The sequence below is a fragment of the Muntiacus reevesi genome, chromosome 20 (assembly GCF_963930625.1).
Source record: "Muntiacus reevesi chromosome 20, mMunRee1.1, whole genome shotgun sequence".
Classification (NCBI taxonomy): Eukaryota; Metazoa; Chordata; class Mammalia; order Artiodactyla; family Cervidae; genus Muntiacus; species Muntiacus reevesi.
In genome coordinates this window covers 43710335-43718315 of record NC_089268.1, presented here as the reverse complement: position 1 = coordinate 43718315, position 7981 = coordinate 43710335, and positions in this window count along the sequence as shown.

Genomic DNA, 7981 nt, shown 5'->3' with positions numbered 1-7981 from the left:
TGAAATGAAAACATTTTCTCATACTACATCCAAAAATAAACTCAGAATCGATTAAAAAACCTAAGACCAGAAACCATAAAACTAGAAGTAAATATAGGTATGACACTCTTTAATATAAAATGGGCATTATTTTTTGGATCTATCTCCTAAGGCAAAGGAAACAAAAGCAAACATAAACAATTGGGACCCAATTAAGCTTAAAAAGCTTTTACACAACAAAGGAAACCACTGACAAAGCAAAAAGGCAACCTAAGGAAGGAATGGGAGAGGATATTTGCAAATGATATGACTGGTACAGGGGTAATATCCAAAATATGTAAACAGTTCATACAGTTCAATATCAGTGAAACAACCTGATTAAAAGATGAGCAAACAACCTGAATAGGCATTTTTCTAAATAAGACATACAAATGGCCAACAGGCACAAGAAAAGATGCTCAGCATTGCTAATCCTCAGAGAAAAGCAAATCAAAAACACAATGAGATATCCCCTCACACATGTCAGAATCAGTTCAGTTCAGTCCAGTCACTCAGTCACGTCCAACTCTTTGCGACCCCATGAACCGCAGCACGCCAGGCCTCCCTGTCCATCACCAACTCCTGGAGTCCACCCAAACCCATGTCCATCGAGTCGATGATGCCATCCAATCATCTCATCCTCTGTCGCCCCCTTCTCCTCCTGCCCTCAATCTTTCCCAGCATCAGGGTCTTTTCAAATGAGTCAGCTCTTTCATCAGGTGGCCAAAGTGTTTGGAGTTTCAGCTTCTACATCAGTCCTTCCAATGAACACCCAGGACTGATCTCCTTTAGGATGGACTGGTTGGATCTGAATGGCTATCATCAAAAAGACCACAAATAACAAATGCTGGCAAGCATGTAGAGGAAAGGAACCCTAGTACATGGCTGGTGGGAATTTAAATTGGTGCAGCCACTGTGGAAAAATGCCAGTTTTTTGTGTTGTGGTACGGAGGTTCTTCAAAAAACTAAAAATGTAACTACCATATGATCCAGCAATTCCACTCCTGGGTGGGGAATTATAGGAAATAATTGAAATTATTATATGATTGAAATTGAATAATATTGATATCATACAATTATCATATAAAATAATTAAAATTATCATATAGGAAATTATATGAAATAATTATATGAAGAAAATGAAAATGTTAATTTGAAAAGATCCATGTACCCCAATCAATGTTCACAGCAGCATCATTAACAATAGCAAAGATATGGAAGCAACGTAAATATCCATCAACAGATGAATGGATAAAGATGATATGTAAATATATATGTGTGTATATATGCATGTGTATATATATGTATATTTTTATATATATTTATATATAAATTTAATATATTTATGTGTATATATAATATATATTTTATGGAGTACCAGTTAACTATAAAAAAGAGTGAAGTTTTGCCATCTGTAACAACATGGATGGATGGACCCAAAGGGTAATATGAAATAAGAGACAAATATTATGTTATGATTTAATGTAAAATCTTAAATATATATATATATGACAAAACACAAACAGGCTCAGATAAAGACTATAAAGAGTCTTTAGATTTTTACATTTCAAACTTGACTATCTTATACTTAGCAACTGTGGTTTACGACTTCCTTACAGAATAATGTAAAATTTGTAACACTAAGCAAAGCTACCAGGAAATAATTATCTGTAGTTTCCCATTAGACTTTTAATTCTTTAATTGAAGGATAACTGCTTTACAGAATTTTGTGGTTTCCTGTCATGCATCAACAAGAATCAGCCACAGGTACACACATGTCCCCTGCCCCCCCATCTCCCTCCCCATCCCACCTGTCGCAGAGCCCGTTTGAGTTCCCTGAGTCACACAGAAAAGTCCCGTTGGTTATCTGCTTCACACATGGTTTTGTAGATTTCTATGTTACTCTCTCCACACATCCCCCCTTCTCCCACCTTGTCCATAGGTCTGTCCTCTATGTCTGTTTCTCCATTGCCGCCCTGAAAATAAATTCATCAGAGCCATCTCTCAGATTCCATATATATGTGTCAGAATACGATGGTTATATTTCTCTTCCTGACTTACTTCACTCTATATAATGGGCTCTAGTTTCGTCCACCTCACTAGAACAGATTCAAATGCGTTCCTTTTTATGGCTGAGTAGTATTCCATCGTTTATATGCACCACAGCTTCTTTATATATTCATCTGTTGATGGACATCTTGGTTGCTTCCATGTTCTATTGTAAACAGTGCTGCAGTGAACATTGGGGTACATGTGTCCTTTTCAATTTTCGTTTCCTCAGGGTATAAGCCCAGGAGTGGGATTGCTGGGTCATATGGTGGTTTTATTCCTAGCTTTTTAAGGAGTCTCCATACCGTCTTCCACAGTGGCTGTATCAGTTTACATTCCCACCAGCAGTGCAAGAATGTTCCCTTTTCTCCACACCCTCTCCAGCATCTATTGTTGTAGACTTTTTGATGATGGCCATTCTGACTGGTGTGAGGTGGGATCTCACTGTAGTTTTGATTTGCATTTCTCTGATAACGAGGGATGTTGAGCATCTTTTCATGTGTTTGTTAGCCATCTGTATGTCTTCTCTGGAGAAATGTCTCTTTAGGTACCTCTCCCACTTTTTGACTGGGTTGTCTGCTTTTCTGGTATTGAGTTGTATAAGCTGCTTTTATGATTTGGAAATTAATCCTTTGTCAGTTGTTTCTCTATTATTTTCTCCCATTCTGAGGGTTGCCTTTTCACCTTGTTTGTAGTTTCCTTTGCTGTGCAAAAGCTTTTAAGTTTAATTTGGCCCCACTTGTATATTTCCATTACTCTAGGAGGTGGGTCATAGAAGATCTTGCTTTATGTCATTGAGTGCTCTGCCTGTACTCTAAGAGTTTAATAGTTTCTGGTTTTACATTTAGGTCTTTAATCCATTTCACCTTTTTGTATGGCATTATGAGTGATCTAATTTCATTCTTCTGCATGTAGCTGTCCAGTTTTCCCAGCACCACTTATTGAAGAAGCTTGTCTTCGTCCTGTTGTATATTCTTGCCTCCTTTGTCAAAAATAAGGTACCCATAGGTGCGTGGGTTTATCTCTGGGTTCTCTATCTTGTTCCACTGGTCTATATATCTGTTTCTGTGCCAGTACCATATTGTCTTGATGACTGTAGTATAGTCTGAAGTCAGGAGGGTTGATTGTCTACCAAGTTTTACCATCTCTACTTTTCAAAACTATTAATTCCAATGTGCTTACACTTACATTCTACTTTCCCAGTGAGCTTTCTTACGTGAACATTTTCTTAGACTTTAATGTTTTCATCTTATATAATCTTCCAATGAATTGATATTCCATAAAAAACTTCAAGGGGCTTCCCAGGTGATACCAGTGGTAAAGAAACTGGCAGACGTTTCTGCCAAGGCAGGTAGACGTAAGAGACCCAGGTTCGATTTCTGGATTGGGAAGGTCCCCCGGAAGAGGGCAGAGTAACCTACTCCGGTGTACTTGCCTGGAGAATGCCATGGGCAGAGGGGCCTGGCAGGTTATAGTCCATAGGGTTGCCCAGAGTCAGACAGGACTGAAGCAACTTAGTCCAGAACACCAAAAAGCTTTAAATGCTAGCTCTGATGCTTGACATGGGGCTTCCCTTGTGGCTCAGCTGGTAAAGAATCCACCTGCAAGTCAGGAAGATCCCCTGGAGAAGGGAAAGGCTACTCCAGTCCAGATTTCTGGCCTGGAGAATTCACTGGACTGTATAGTCCATGGGGTCGCAGAGAGTCGGACACAACCGAGTGACTTTCACGTCACTGCTTGACACATCTGTCTCACAAACACATCTAATCTGTTTGTCCCAGACTACTGTTATCCTACTTTCTAAACCCCACCCCTCTGCCCCAGATTACTCCCTCCTGTCTTCCTTCCTTTCTCAGTATTACCTTCCAGCGGACCGTGAACACCTGCTGACTAGCTCCAGAAGATATTCCACTGCTCTGTGATTAAGGTCCTCACCTGCCTGGGCGTGCAGTCACAGTCTGCAGTCCTGCCGCCAGCCCCCTGGCCAAACATGAGCGTCTGGGCACCACTCTCCTGTCTGACGTCTGCAGGGGCCCACCGTCCTCGGAGTCAGCGTGGCCAGTTCTCCTGCTTAGGGGTCCGGGAGCCGACCCCCATGGGGTGTGTGACTCAGGAGCCCTTTGAAGGGGGTGTTGATGTGGCTGGGCTGTGGTGACCACCTCAGGGACTGATGCTTCCCTGAATGGAGTCCAAGAGAGGTCTCACTTTGGTGACTGTGGAATGATAATGCAAGGCCAGACGATTCACGAGTAACCACCAACAACAGAACAACAACAACAACACAACTCGTTGTGCCCTGTGGTACACGTTTCCAACTCCAACTGTCTGGGCGCTTGATTCCTGATTGCCGCCGCCTCCCGCAGCTCGCAAATACCTTACTACGCTCCTGGCTCCACCACACTGCACAATTTTCATGCACAATTTTGTGAATTATTATCTTATTGGGATGTGACTCCTTTACAACACTGTGTTAGTTTCTGCTATACAACAATGTGGATCAGCCATAGGTACATGTATATCCCCTCCCTCCCACACCCCCCATCCCTCCCCTCTAGGTTGTCACAGAGCGCTGAGCTCAGCTCCCTGTTCACACACGGTTTTCTATAATCCTCACGATGCCGTGCGGCTTCCAAAGCCAAGTGTGTTTGACTGGAAAGCATCACCCGCCCTCCCTGCTGGGGGCCAATGCACACTCCGCTTTGCCTCCACTTGACCGAGTTCACACTTCCTCAGCTTCCGTCCGATCATCCCAGTTCCCTGACGCAGGTAATATCACAGACCAGGAAAGATACCCAACGGCCTCCCAGCCTCCAGGTGGGGAGACAGTTTCCTTCACCCAGTCCCTCCCCGCTCCTGAGCACTGTCTGTCTGTGTGCCCAGCAGTGGGGACCTCCCCCGGTGAGACAGCCAGCCAGTGTTCATGACCTCCTGCAAGGGAATTAACATTGAACAAGGCCCCGGCACAGCACGGGTCCACCTCGAGCTGCAGTGAAGGCAGGACGAGATCAGCGTGCCGCCTGCTCCACAGAGGAAGAACACACCGGACCCTTAAGTCACTCCTGGGTGGGGAGCCAGGCCCTCTCCCGTGTGCCAGTCTTGATTTTAAAGAAAACGGTTCAGCTCTTTACGTGCCATTGATCAAAAAATGCTCTCATTTCACAAATAGGCAGCCATGCTCATCATTCGTGGGGCAACACCACAGGTTAACGCCAAGGGACCTTGCTACATGAACTCCTGAATCCTGTTTGCAGAGAAAGGGAGGGTAAACCCCAAATGCAGAATTTTATCGACTCTTCTCCCAGGCTGTGACAGCCAGCTATGACGCATGCTGCTCTGAGCTGGACTTACACACGCCCGTTTCTTTTCTCCAAATAGACTTTGCATCTCATGATCTCAGAGGTTCTGTTTCCCACGTGGTGATACCATGTTGTTGCTAAATTAAAAAAACAGCAAAGCCCAAATGAGAGGAGGGAGGGAGAAAACTCCCTTCTGTTTACACTACCAGCCTGCAGCGGGATGGTTGTCACTGACACCTCGTCCAGCAGGCAACTCACCGGTCCCTAAGAGGGTACATCCTTGCAAGGCTTGTGATTCAGCAGTCTCCACCCAGGAGAGGGCAAGCCCATCTCTTCAGCTACACAAATAAAAATGTTTTACACATGAGCTAATTATCTCAGAAACTCCCCGCACAACACAAAGAGGATAAAAAGGCCTTGGGGGCTGGCCTCGTTCACACACTACGTGCTTGCCTTGATGCTGGGGGGCAGGGACACTGCTCCAAGCCAGCATTTACACGCTTCCTGTCACCTCCACCAGCTCCTGCCTCACCTCTCTGCTCCAAACCCTCCCAGCCAGGGCAACAGAGGAAAAAGTCCCTCATCACAGTTTAAACGTCTTGGGTCTTCCTCAGTTCTCTCCCCCAAACCTGGCTATCATAGCCCCATACCAGGCAGGACTCACCCCCGTGGTGTCCCTCCTTTCATCAGAAAACACATGCAACACCACACTCATGTCTGAGCTGCTTCTGAAGAAGTGACTTGGGCTAGGGTTGGGGGGGAAGGTGGCCGTGAGTCCCAGACCTTCCTGCCCTGCTTGCCTTCTATCCCCATGTGCACATAGTCCTATCCCCTTTAAACTTCTAGTTACAATTATATTTTTTTAAAAGGGGCAGTGGATTTTAAGTACATACCATGCTGGTTACCTTTGTCATCCCAGAACAAGGGAACTGACCTGTGAGTACTGTGTCTGCCCAGACAGTCCTTATTTCAATCATATCAAATTTAAAAATCTAGGAACAGGCCACAGTGAGGAAATGCAGGCATTTTCAGACCATCTAGCAGCTGGTCAGAGGAGTGGACCCCCGCCCAGGGCCCCACAGTGAGCGGCTCCCCACTGAGCACTCCCAGTTGGGCCTCTGCCCTCCCCGCTGGGAGATAAGACGCCTCTTGACAGTTTCAGTTCACCGTCAGGACCCGGTCTGTGCCCTCCCGGGACCAGCTGGCCCCAGTGAGAGGACACGGAGCAGGTCCTGAACTAGGGAACTGGGATGGGAAAGACAGAGTGCCGGCTTCAGGTTTGAAAGATGGTTGAGAGAAATCACAGCGAGGAGGGGCTCTGATTTGGATGAAAGCGGTGTGGACGGCTGTGCTGTGGCTGCAAACACCTCCCTGCAGGCTCCAGGCAGCAGGAGAGAGAACGCACACTGACCGCTGACCTCCCAGCCCATCCGGCTGCTCCAAGCAAAGAGACTGGGTGCAGTCATCTGGGTTCTAACAGCAAAGCAGTTGGGGGCGCGGAGATGCTGCCGGGCCACCTCGCAGCCTCAGCTCAGGGCTCTGAGGCAGTCTTCTCAAGGCCCAGCTGAAAGCTACTTCTGCTGTCTCCCTTCCTGTGAACAAAAGCAGGCTCTTGCTGATGCCACTCGGGCCCGAATCCAAGTCTTTCCGGTTCCAGCAGCCACTGTGCTCTGCTGCCCTCGGGGCACCTCTAATGGGAGCCCTGAAAGGGGCATCAGTGCCTGTCCCCAAGCCTGACCTTCCACGGCCCCTTGCTGCTCACACCAGCATCAGCCAGATAGTCTTTGCAACCTCCCCATCATCCCTGAGCTCCATTCTATCCCAACACCAGCAGAATGAGTTCCGCACCTCGCACCAAGTTGGACTCTAATCCGTCATCCCCATTTTACAAGGACTGAGGTTGAAGGGACAGGATCAAACCACTAGGAAATGGCAAAGTTAAGCTGAGCACCCCGGGCTTCTGACCCTCAAGCCATTTCCCTTGCCTCTACATGACTAGGGAATCCCATGAAGGGTGCTCAGAAGGATGACAGCTGTAGACACAGATTTAAATGCATGTCTGCCCTGTGAAGGACTTCCCATGTGGCGCCAGTGGTGAAGAAACCTGCCTGCTGATGCAGGAGACATAAGACACGAGGGCTTGATCTCTGGGTCGCGAAGATCCCCTAGAGGAGAGCATGGCAACCCACTCCAGTATTTTTGCCTGGAGAATCCCATGGACAGAGGAGCCTGGTGGGCTAAGTCCATGGGGTCGCAAAGCGTTGAACATGACGGAAGCAACTAACTTAGCACTGCTCTGCTAAACTGCACCTGCTCTGGTGGGGTCAGTTAACGTTGGGTTCAGCAGCCTTCACACAATAAGAAACCTGCCAAATAGTCACTGAAACAACTGTTTTGTTTGTTTTAGTTTTTAACATAAAGGAAGTCTGAAGTAGGAAAGAGCTTGTGGCATCAGCGATGTGACACAGCTCTTTTTGTTTGCACCATCATCCTCACCATGTGACTTCCATTCTTGAGGTTACCTCATGTTCCAAGATAGCTGCTGGAGTGCCAGTCATTATGTATGTATTCCAGGCAGAAGTAAAAGAAAAGGTAACCTGTCAGCCGAGTAAATCCTC